Here is a 13,249-nt window from a genome sequence, read left to right as displayed (position 1 = left end):
CCTGCTCTGGGTGGGGTCTAGTGGTTAGAGCAGCAGGAGGCTGGGAATCAGGACTCCTGGGGTCTAGGGTAACCAACAGCAACTGTGAAGTATCAGGACGGGGTGGGGGTAATAGGCTTCTATATAAGAAAAAGCCTCAAATATCGGGACTGTCCCTATAAAATCGGGACATCTGGTCACCCTACCTGGGGTCAGAGGTGAATTAGGGTTTTCTGGGGCCCTTGAGTAGAGCAAGTGGGGGCCCCTCCCCACCCCTTCCATCTGCAATCCCCTCCACTGCCCCCCAGCATGCCTCCCGGAGAAATGGGGTTGGGGTTGTGGGGCTTCCCCTGTTTCCTAGCAGGTGCACTGGGCAGGTGGAGCAGGTCGAGGTTAAATGAGTTAAAGAGGGGCTGGGAGTCACGACTCCTTGGGTCTATTCCCAGCTGTGGAAGGGGAGAGGGGTTTGCAGCTTAGAATAGGGAAGGCTGGAAGTCAGGACTCCTGGGGTCTATTCTCAGTTGTGGGAGGAGAATGGCATTTAGTGGTTAGAGCAGAAGGACCTGGGAGTCAGGACTCCTGGGTTCTATTCATGGCTGGGCCATTGACCCCTCTATGGCTTTTGGGCAGGTCCCAGCCCCTCTCTCAGCCTCCGTTTACCTGTCTGTACATTTCCCATCGGGCTCCTCTCTACCAGGGTGATTATTTCTCTGGATTTTTGATTGGCAACTTGTTTAAAAAAAAAAAAGGCAACGAATACAAAATTATTCCTCTTGAGGGAGGAATCAAAGGCCCAACAAACCCACCCTACCCATCCAGTCTCCTCTGCCGACCAGCCAGCCAGGTCCCCAATCCCCCAGGCTCCCCTGCTACCACTGTCCTTCCCCCCATCAGCCCCATCCCATTTCCCAATCCTCTCCTAGCCTGCCATTTGCCCCCAGGCAGGCCTGACCCCCAACAACCCTACCCCAACCAGCCAGGCCTGCCCTCCCTCCTCCAACCCCTAGGAAGGCAGGTCTGCCCCGTCTCCGTGCCAACCAGATCAGCCTGCCCTGCCAGCCCCAGCCAGGCTTCTCCTAGCTTGGCTTGACTCATCCCCAATCCCCAGCCAGGCCTGACCCCATTCAACCAGCCCCCCAGATCTGTCCCCACAATCTCAGTCAACCCCAAAGCAGACAGGCCTCCTCTCAGTCTGCCCCCAGCCAGACCTGCCCCTCCCCAGCCAGCTGGACACCTGGGGTAACCCCACCAGCAACACATGGCCAGGCCTCTCTCAATTCGGCTTGCCCCCTGCCAGGTCTGACCCTTTCCTCAGCCAGCCCCCTGGATCTATCCCCCTCGCTCAGCCACGATTGACCCGGCTCCCCATCCACCTCAGCCAATGCCCTAGGCCAGGGTACCCAAGCTGTGGCTGCTAGGGTTGTCACCTCTGAAGTATAAAAGGCCGGGATGTCCAAACCACTTGGTCTGGGTCAGCTACCTCAGAAACCCCATTCTCCTCAACAAACTGGGGTTGCAATCTGGTGCCCAGCCACCCCTGTTTCCACCTACAGAGATGCAATTGGGCCAAGGCTGAGTGGCGTTGCATCCCACCTCAGCCACTTGAAATGCTGGGAGGGTGTGCTATGGGAACACCTACTCTGCATCCCCCCAGCTGCTAAGGGAGCAACTGGGGGGAAAGGGAGTGGCCACATGGGCCAGACAATGCCCCAAGACTCAGGAGAGCTGCCCTCGATTCCCAGCTGTGCTGCGGACTCTCAGGGCCACATAGGGAATTCAGATGCACTATTATTTATTATTAACATAGCGATAAGGGCTCCGGACGTGGCCACGCTGTATAGACACAGAACAAAGAGAGAGTCCCTGCCCCCAAAGAGCTCATGATTTAAGTATATGACAAGAGACAACAGACAGATGGGGGCGGGGAGTACAAGGAAACCATGGAACACAGCACTCTGGACTTCTATAACATGGAGAGGATGCATAAGAAAAAAGAAGCAGTGTGGCCTGCTGGAGAGAATACCTAACCTGGGTTCTAGACCTGGACATGTCCCCGTGCCTCAGTTTTCCTATATGTATAAAATGCTTTGAGATTTACAGCTGTAAAGCAGCAGGTATTATTAATGATTCCCATTCATTTTTGTAGGAACTCGGGTATTCACATTTCTCAGGCAGCTTTTCAAGTCCCAGATTTAACCTCACCATGCCTCACTGCCCCATCTGTAAACTGGGGATACCACACCTGGGCATTGCCCCACCTCACGGGGCTTTAAGGATAAATACAATAGTGGCTGTAAGGTGCTAAGATGCTATAATGATGAGGGTCATAGAAGCACCTAGAGAGATAGATCCTCCCGTGTGCCTGCAATCTCTGAACAGACAAATCCCCCACGCACCAACAACCCCAGGAGAGAAAGATCCCCCATACACCAACAAGCCCAGGAGAGACAGATCCTCCATGCACCAGCAATCATGGGACAGCTAGATTCTCCTCTGCACCAGGAAGCCTGGCTGCCATATCAGCCCCTTGGGTCACTGGCACCTGGCACATGCTAGACCAGCCTTCCGGCTTCTCTTACCCTGGGGTACGCAGCCAGCCCTGCATCAGGAAGATACAAAGGCTCAAGCTAAATGCCAACTTTGCATCGTCCCCTCCACATTTGCACTTGTAATCAAGGATCTGGGGGTTTGTGCTGAGTGGAGAAGTGACGGTGCTCTTGAGTGCAGCATGATCTTGTGCAGGGGTGGCCAAACATTGATCCCCTGAGCCGCATATGATAATCTTCAGAAGTCTGAGAGCCGGGATTGTCTGCTGGGGCTTGGGACTTCATCCCTGTGGCAGGATGGTGGGACTAGGGTCTTCTGCCCTGCAGGGAGGGGGTCTCAGGGCTTCAGTCCTGCAGAAGGCACCCGCTGGGACTTGGGGCTCCAGTCCTGCTGCTGCTGCAGCCCCCAGGCCAGCAGGTGTGCCTCGTGGGGATGAAGCCCCGAGCCCTGGCAGGCACCTCCCACAGAGCTGAAACCTCTAGACCCCACTCCTTGCCCCACCACTGGGCAGAAGTCCTGAGCTCCCCTCTGAGCCCCATCTGGTAGGCAGAGAATGTGGGAGGGACATGAGGGGCTCTGCGAGCCACACTTTACCTGTAAAAGAGCCGCATACGGCTCGCGATCCACAGTTTGGCCACCCCTGGTCTAGTGGGTAGGACAGGACACCTGGGCTGAATTCCTGGCTCTTCACTGTTCCCCTCCCACCCTTTGTCTTGTCTAGTTAGATAGTAAGGTCTTTGAAACAGGTGCTTTCCTCCAACTATGTACACAATGAGGCCCTGATCTCAGTCAGAAATTCTCTTTACTACTGGAGCACAGACAATAATTACTGTGCCACACTGTTTGCTCTTTTTGTTTCTGATATTTCTGTTTCCGAAGGGCTTTCCTCTGCCTTTGGTCAAACATTATCTTCCTCAGCATGTCAAAGGCTGCTGAAAAGAATCATAAACAATCAACATCCCAGAACCGGGGCTGGAACACTGAAGGAAACTGACATCAGAAACAACTCACCCAAAATGCTTTGACAAAAAGTTACGGTTGCTATGAGTTAACCTCAAAACCCCTCACACCTCACTGTTAAAAACACGTATCTTCTATGTGTATGGTTCTTTGCAAAAGCTATATGCTGTAGTGGTTCATGTTTAATGTGTTGAAAGATTTCTTTTAAGTATGTCTTATTTTGCATTTGACTCTGTCTGGCTTTAACTTTTAGCTTTATGTGCGTGTGCAGTGCCCAGCAAAAAGGAACTCCTACATTCATTAGGACATTTAGGTATTCCCATAGTACAAATGAGAAGAATTGGTTTTAATTTCCTTCTGCCTTGATCCTTCTGCCTAATTGTTACCAACTCTCACAATTTTTAGGGTATTTTCCCCACTTAAACCTCAACTTCTGGTTTCATTTCATTTATGTCAGAAGATCAGCTTTTTTTTTTTAAAGTAAGATTTTAGTACTCATGGTTACAGAAAAACATGACGCTTAAAGGCCCCCAAACAAGGCAAATAAGGGGTGGGGAGTTTTTTAATCTCCACATGGACTCCTCCTGAGGGTCGAAATGACAGTCTGGACCTATACATTGAATGCTTCCGTCGACGTGCACAGGCAGAAATTGTGGAAAAACAACATCGCTTGCCTCACAACCTAAGTCGTGCAGAACGCAATGCCATCCACAGCCTCAGAAACCATCCTGACATTATAATCAAAGAGGCTGATAAAGGAGGTGCTGTTGTCATCATGAACAGGTCTGACTACCAAAAGGAGGCCGCCAGACAACTCTCCAATACTAAATTTTACAGGCTACTTCCCTCAGATCCCACTGAGGAATACACTAAGAAACTGCACCATCTACTCAGGACACTCCCTACACTAACACCAGAACTAATCAACATACCCTTAGAGCCCCGACCAGGGTTATTCTATCTACTACCCAAGATCCACAAACCCGGAAATCCTGGACGCCCCATCATCTCGGGCATTGGAACTCTCACTGAAGGACTGTCTGGATATGTAGACTCTCTACTCAGACCCTATGCTACCAGCACTCCCAGCTATCTCCGTGACACCACTGATTTCCTGAGGAAACTACAATGCATTGGTGACCTTCCAGAAAACACCATCCTGGCCACCATGGATGTAGAGGCTCTCTACACAAACATCCCACATACTGATGGAATACAAGCTGTCAGGAACAGTATCCCTGATGATGCCACAGCACACCTGGTTGCTGAGCTCTGTGGCTTTATCCTCACACACAACTATTTCAAATTTGCTGACAATATATATCTCCAGATCAGTGGCACCGCTATGGGCACCCGCATGGCCCCACAATATGCCAATATTTTTATGGCCGACCTGGAACAACGCTTCCTCAGCTCCCGTCCACTCACGCCCCTTCTCTACCTACGCTACATCGATGACATCTTCATCATCTGGACCCATGGGAAGGAGACTCTGGAAAAATTCCACCACGATTTCAACAGCTTCCACCCCTCCATCAACCTCAGCCTGGACCAATCTACACGGGAGGTCCACTTCCTAGACACCACGGTGCAAATAAGTGATGGTCACATCAACACCACCCTATACCGAAAACCTACCGACCGCTATGCCTCCCTTCATGCCTCCAGCTTCCATCCCAGACACACCACAAGATCCATTGTCTACAGCCAAGCACTGAGGTACAACCGTATCTGCTCTAACTCCGCAGACAGAGACCAACACCTAGAAAATCTCCACCAAGCATTCTCAAGACTACAGTACCCACACGAGGAAATAAGGAAACAGATCAACAGAGCCAGATGTGTACCCAGAAGCCTCCTACTGGAAGACAAACCCAAGAAAGAAACCAACAGGACTCCACTGGCCATCACATACAGTCCCCAGCTAAAACCCCTACAACGCATCATCAGGGATCTACAACCCATCCTGGACAATGATCCCACACTTTCACAGGCCTTGGGTGGCAGACCAGTTCTCGCCCACAGACAACCTGCCAACCTGAAACATATTCTCACCAGCAACTGCACACCGCACCATAGTAACTCTAGCTCAGGAACCAATCCATGCAACAAACCTCGATGCCAACTCTGCCCACATATCTACACCAGCAACACCATCACAGGACCAAACCAGATCAGCCACAACATCACCGGTTCATTCACCTGCACTTCCACCAATGTAATATATGCCATCATATGCCAGCAATGCCCCTCTGCTATGTACATCGGCCAAACTGGACAGTCTCTAAGGAAAAGGATAAATGGACACAAATCGGACATTAGGAATGGCAATATACAAAAACCTGTAGGAGAACACTTCAACCTCCCTGGCCACACAATAGCAGATCTTAAGGTGGCCATCCTACAGCAAAAAAACTTTAGGACCAGACTTCAAAGAGAAACTGCTGAGCTCCAGTTCATCTGCAAATTTGACACCATCAGCTCAGGACTAAACAAAGACTGTGAATGGCTTGCCAATTACAGAACCAGTTTCTCCTCCCTTGGTTTTCACACCTCAACTGCTAGAACAGGGCCTCATCCACCCTGATTGATCTAACCTCGTTATCTCTAGCTTGCTTCTTGCTTGCTTATATATACCTGCCCCAGGAAATTTCCACCACTTGCATCTGAAGAAGTGGGTATTCACCCACGAAAGCTCATGCTGCAAAACGTCTGTTAGTCTATAAGGTGCCACAGGATTCTTTGCTGCTTCTACAGAACCAGACTAACACGGCTACCCCTCTGATACTTTTAATCTCCTAATTTTTAAGGTAATCTCATCATTCATTGGGGCCTGGCTCCTGATTTTTTGAACACCGTGGTCTGGCAATGCTGGTTACACCTGTGCAAAGAAGGTGCAAATCTTAGCCTTTCAGATTTAATGATGTTTTATATTCATTTTGCCTAGATGTCAGCGACAATGAAAAGCAGATGGCAGGTGAGCAATTGCCCCCACACATGCCTAACGTCTGTTAGTCTATAAGGTGCCACAGGATTCTTTGTTGCTTTTACAGATCCAGACTAACACGGCTACCCCTCTGATACTTGACACCATGCAAGGCACTGCATTTAGCCGTATGGAGTGGAAATCCATCAACCTCATGAAGAAACTTGCACAAATACAGACAGACATCATCTTCCTTTCCAAATGCAAACGGATGGACATCATACCAAATGGACTAAAGGTAAAAAATCCACTGCTATCTACATACTACACGGACCACAGTGAGAGATTATGCCATACTCTATCAAAGAAACTGAGGAACCACCTGATCAGCCTCCTATACAGCAAACAGGAAAACATCAAAAAAGAGCTCTCCAACCTGGAGACTCTCATCAATAACCAAACTTCCATACAAACGGACTTCACTAAAATAAGACAGGAGATCTACATCACTCACTTCACCTCTCTACAAAGGAAAAAGGACTGTAGGCTGTCTAAACTCCTACCTGCCACATGGGGCCACAACCGTGGTACCCCTAACCCACCCAGCAATATCGTCAATCTATCCAACCACACACTCAGCCCAGAAGAAACGTCTGTCCTATCTCGGGGACTCTCTTTTTGCCCTGCCACCCCCACCAACATGATACAGTTCTGCGGCGATCTGAAGCCTACTTTCGCCGTCTCCGACTCAAAGAATACTTTCAGGACAACACTGAACAGCGCACTGATACACAGTTACCCTCCCACCAACAGCACAAAAAGAAGAACTCCACATGGACTCCTCCTGAGGGTCGAAATGACAGTCTGGACCTATACATTGAATGCTTCCGCCGACGTGCACAGGCAGAAATTGTGGAAAAACAACATCGCTTGCCTCATAACCTAAGTCGTGCAGAACGCAATGCCATCCACAGCCTCAGAAACCATCCTGACATTATAATCAAAGAGGCTGATAAAGGAGGTGCTGTTGTCATCATGAACAGGTCTGACTACCAAAAGGAGGCCGCCAGACAACTCTCCAATACTAAATTCTACAGGCCACTTCCCTCAGATCCCACTGAGGAATACACTAAGGAACTGAACCATCTACTCAAGACACTCCCTACACTAACACCGGAACAAGTCAACATACCCTTAGAGCCCCGACCAGGGCTATTCTATCTACTGCCCAAAATCCACAAACCTGGAAATCCTGGACGCCCCATCATCTCGGGCATTGGAACTCTCACTGAAGGACTGTCTGGATATGTGGACTCTCTACTCAGACCCTATGCCACCAGCACGCCCAGCTATCTCCGTGACACCACTGATTTCCTGAGGAAACTACAATGCATTGGTGAACTTCCAGAAAACACCATCCTGGCCACCATGGATGTAGAGGCTCTCTACACCAACATCCCACACGCTGATGGAATACAAGCTGTCAGGAACAGTATCCCTGATGATGCCACAGCACAACTGGTTGCTGAGCTCTGTGCCTTTATCCTCAGAAACAACTATTTCAAATTTGATGACAATATATATCTCCAGATCAGTGGCACCGCTATGGGCACCCGCATGGCCCCACAATATGCCAATATTTTTATGGCTGACCTGGAACAACGCTTCCTCAGCTCCTGTCCACTCACGCCCCTTCTCTACCTACGCTACATTGATGACATCTTCATCATCTGGACCCATGGGAAGGAGACTCTGGAAAAATTCCACCACGATTTCAACAGCTTCCACCCCACCATCAACCTCAGCCTGGACCAATCTACACGGGAGGTCCACTTCCTAGACACTACGGTGCAAATAATTGATGGTCACATTAACACCACCCTATACCGAAAACCTACCGACCGCTATGCCTACCTTCAGGCCTCCAGCTTCCATCCCGGGCACACCACAAGATCCATTGTCTACAGCCAAGCACTGAGGTACAACCGCATCTGCTCTAACCCCACAGACAGAGACCAACACCTACAAAATCTCCACCAAGCATTCTCAAAACTACAGTACCCGCACGAGGAAATAAGGAGACAGATCAACAGAGCCAGACGTGTACCCAGAAGCCTCCTACTGCAAGACAAACCCAAGAAAGAAACCAACAGGACTCCACTGGCCATCACATACAGTCCCCAGCTCAAACCCCTCCAGCGCATCATCAGGGATCTACAACCCATCCTGGAGAATGATCCCACACTTTCACAGGCCTTGGGTGGCAGGCCAGTCCTCGCCCACAGACAACCTGCCAACCTGAAGCATATTCTCACCAGTAACTGCACACCGCACCATAGTAACTCTAGCTCAGGAACCAACCCATGCAACAAACCTCGATGCCAACTCTGCCCACATATCTACACCAGCAACACCATCACAGGACCTAACCAGATCAGCCACACAATCACTGGTTCATTCACCTGCACGTCCACCAATGTAATATATGCCATCATATGCCAGCAGTGCCCCTCTGCTATGTACATCGGCCAAACTGGACAGTCTCTAAGGAAAAGGATAAATGGACACAAATCAGATATTAGGAATGGCAATATACAAAAACCTGTAGGAGAACACTTCAACCTCCCTGGCCACACAATAGCAGATCTTAAGGTGGCCATCCTGCAGCAAAAAAACTTCAGGACCAGACTTCAAAGAGAAACTGCTGAGCTCCAGTTCATCTGCAAATTTGACACCATCAGCTCAGGATTAAACAAAGACTGTGAATGGCTTGCCAATTACAGAACCAGTTTCTCCTCCCTTGGTTTTCACACCTCAACTGCTAGAACAGGGCCCCATCCTCCCTGATTGATCTAACCTCGTTATCTCTAGCTTGCTTCTTGCTTGCATATATTAACCTGCCCCTGGAAATTTCCACCACTTGCATCTGAAGAAGTGGGTATTCACCCACGAAAGCTCATGCTGCAAAACGTCTGTTAGTCTATAAGGTGCCACAGGATTCTTTGTTGCTTTTACAGATCCAGACTAACACGGCTACCCCTCTGATACATGCCTAATAGTGACAGACTCAAGGAGCTCAATCCATTTAATTTTAAGGAGTGACTTGATCACTGTCTATAAGTACCTACATGGGGAGCAAAAGTTTGATAATAGGCTCTTCTATCTAGCAGACAAAGGTCTAACAACATCAAGTGCCTGGAAACTGAAGCTAGACAAATTCAGACAAGAAATGAGGCACAGGTTTTTAACAGAGGGGGTAATTAACCATTAGAACAATGTAATAAGGGTTGTGGTGAATTCTCCAACATGAGCAATTTTTAAATCAAGGTTGGACATTTTTCTAAAAGATCAACTCTAGTTCAAACAGGGATTGATTCGGGGAAGTCCTAGGGCCTGCGGCACACAGGCAGTTTGACTAGGTGAACACAATGGTCCCTTCTGGCCTTGGAATCTATTCATCTAGTCAATCTATTTGGTGTTGCAATGGAAAATTAAATTGGACACCACAAAGAAGCATGTTCAGACCTGAGTTAGAAAAGAAAGCTTGTAAAAATTGCCAGAGAAACTTAATTCCTGCTGAAGTACAAAATTTAACACAGCCTTAGCTATGCATCCCTTACAGGTATTTAGCTGCTAATAATAGGGAGTGTTACCTAGTGGTTACCACAGTGGACTAAGACCCTAAAGACATTGGTTCTATTCCTGGCTCTGACCTGATAAGTAACTTTGAAGCAGTCATATTGGCCCATGCCTCAGTTTCCCTGTCTGTAAACTGCGGTTAATGATCCTTTGTAAAAAAACTGCCACTGAAAAGTACTGTTATTATTATTAATCAAGTGATGACATTACAAGCCAAAGCATAACAAGTACCATTGCTCCCTTCCCTCAAAGCGTCTTATTTTCTATTAACTCTCTCTAGTGCCCTCTTTTAGGATTTTCCCCCCCAGAATGCCTTTTATTACACTGACCCTTTAAATTGGGCAAAGACAAACACCTGATGCCCTAAAGTGGTCACTTTGCAACAAGCAGTAGTTCTCTTTCAGCTGGTAAGTGTGTGTGTGTGTGTGTGTGTGTGTGTGAGAGAGAGATGTTTCCTTGTGCTTGTTCTTGTGTCAAGCTATGTTTAATGCTTCTGAAACCTAAATCTCAAGGCATGTTGTAAAGAGAGCTGCATGTAACATTGTTCCTATTTTACAGCTGGGTAAGGCTGAGTCATAGTGAGGTGAAGTGACTTGACCAAGTTTGCACAGTGACTCAATGGCTTGAACTCACTCCTTTTGACCCCTCAGTACAGGACTGGGACTGGGCTGCTTTCCTTCATTTTGTTACTAACAAAAATGTGTTGCAGAACAAGAAAATTACCCCTTACTGTTTGGCCACCGATTAATTTGCAACGTGACTACTTCTAAGTGCTTGGGAGTCTAAAGGGCTGAGTTAAGGTCATTTGGGTTCCCTAACTCTGCATTTCCATGCTTAAAGTGATTTGGATTTAACCTAAACTCTGAATTTACTGAATTCATAATGTTTAGCTTGGAGGGATAACTACACTGTAATGTTTTTTTTATTCTAAATATTGATGTAGCTTCTTGACCACACCTCCACCTTCACATATTTTTTGTCTGGCAATTACCTTGTCTTTTTAATTATAAAGGTTTTACACCAGCGGCTCTCAACCTTTCCAGACCACTGTACCCCTTCCAGGAGTCTGATTTATCTTGCCGACCCCCAAGTTTCACCTCACTTAAAAAACAACTTGTTTACAAATTCAGACATAAAAATACAAAAGTGTCTCAGCCACACTACCACTAAAAAAATTGCTGACTTTCTAATTTTTACCTTATAATTATAAAATGAATCCATTGGAATATAAATATTGTACTTACATTTCAGTATATAGTATATAGAGCAGTATAAACAAACCATTGTCTGTATGAAATTTTAGTTTGTACAGACTTCGCTAGTGCTTTTCATGTAGCCTGTTATAAAACTAGACAAATATCTAGATGAGTTGATGTACCCCCTGGAAGACCTCTGCGTACCTCTGGGGGTACAAGTACCCCTGGTTGGAAACCACTGTCATACATGAACACTAAACAATGCACTCAGAGAACTTCCCCAAACTACACTTTTTTAATTACTAGAAGCTATCAACCTTAATATTTGTATATTATTGTTGTGGTGGGGCCTAGGAGATGCAGTCTCTTCCCCCCAGCCCCTGTGCTAGGGGCTGTACAAACAAAGAACAAAAAGGTCGTCCCTGCCCCCAAAACAATCTCCCATGATGCTCTGGCTGCTTTACCTCACTCTGGAGCAGCGCAAAGCAGCTAGAGCACACAGGCTAGATTAACTGGGGTAACAGCAGCTCTGTTTCACCAGCATCTCACAAACGCAGCTGGAGCGCACACCTCAATTTCCCCTCTCCCTCTTGGTTGAGTCAATCCGGTGCACTGAGTAATTTTTCAAAAGAAATGTTTAGGGCTCATGGTCACTTTTTGTCATTATTTTTCACAAGTGATTGTCGAGCTGATAGCTGCATAAAATCTCCATCAGAGAATTCTGGGGAGAACTGCCCTCTCTCAAAATGGCTGCCATGCTCAATTGCTGTCAAGAAGAGCGAAGCCAAGCTGCCCTCAAAGAAGGTAACCAGGGAGCCCCTTCTGCAGCTAGGCCATTCTCTGATGGAGAACAGTGAAACAGATGCCCTTCTCAAAATGCCCACCTAACTGAGGGCAGCAGCAGACTCAGTCCCATTGAGAACAATGGAAGATGGCAACCATTTTGGAAGAGGGCAGTGGAATTCTCTGAAGATAAATGTTGATCAACCTCTGCTGAAGGAGAAACATGAGATTATGAAGAATAATGGGGGGCGAGGGGGATGAACCAATAATCCTAAAAATGTAGCCTATGTATGAGATTTTGTTGAGTTTTAATAATATAGGATGTTCAAAGAGTCTGCGTCATTCCATGATTGAAATCCTCAGGGACAAAAAATGTTGAGGCTGGATTTCTTAAAGTTTCCATTTTAAAATAGATTTTAACTAAGAGCAGCCACACTGGGTCAGAGCAAAGGTCTAGCTAGCAGAATATCCTGTCTTCCAACAGTGGCCAAACCTACCACCCGACAGGGGGCTTGAACCCATAACCTTGAGAGTGAGAGCCTCATACATTACCAACTGAGTTAGCCAGGCTGTGCCTAAGAGCTAAACTACCCCTAAACTAGTTAACAGGTTTACTTGAAAATTCTCAGAAAATAGATTCTCTGCTCCAAGTCACTGCTATCAATTTTGTGGGAGGATCCGTTACATTTTTTCATTTGTACCAGAGCAAAGGATTCAACCTCTTTAACGTAATACGTAACTCAGCCTTACCCCTGGAGCTACAACTGGTGCCTCTGTAATAAAAACCCATACAATTTATATGCTGCTCACAAAGAGAGGCTTGGACCTCATGTCCCTGCACCTTTCCCCTCCTCCCCCCACCACTGCTCAGTGACCTGCAAGTGGCTTCTGAATTTTTCCCCACAGATTTTTTTCCCTCTTTTTTGTGCTGAACCCACGTACCCAATCCCAACAATTGCACTTCATTAATAAGCTCCTTGGATCAGAGACCATCTTTTTGTTCTATGTTTGTACAGCACTGAGCACAACAGGGTTCTGGCCCATGACTGCAGCTTCTGTGTGCTATGGTAATAAAATAATAAATAGTCACTAGCCTCTGAGAAAGGTGGCAATATTGTCCCACTGAAATCTTCCCAGCCTAACCCACCCTATCTTCTGTCTCTCTACTCTTTCAAGACCTGCCTTCTGCTAATAACGCCTATTGTCTGCTCTACACAGT

At 47.3% G+C, this 13,249-nt stretch overlaps 1 protein-coding gene across 1 annotated transcript in view; it reads left to right on the top strand.

Moving 5' to 3' along the window:
- LOC123345053 (zinc finger protein 883-like) overlaps positions 1 to 13,249 on the top strand; it is a 902,586-nt gene that overhangs the window by 842,504 nt on the left and 46,833 nt on the right. The window lies entirely within an intron of this gene.

This window comes from Mauremys mutica, chromosome 12, assembly GCF_020497125.1.
Source record: "Mauremys mutica isolate MM-2020 ecotype Southern chromosome 12, ASM2049712v1, whole genome shotgun sequence".
NCBI classification, from domain to species: Eukaryota; Metazoa; Chordata; order Testudines; family Geoemydidae; genus Mauremys; species Mauremys mutica.
The sequence above is the reverse complement of the archived record's forward strand: the minus strand, read 5'-3'. Positions and strand labels throughout refer to the sequence as shown.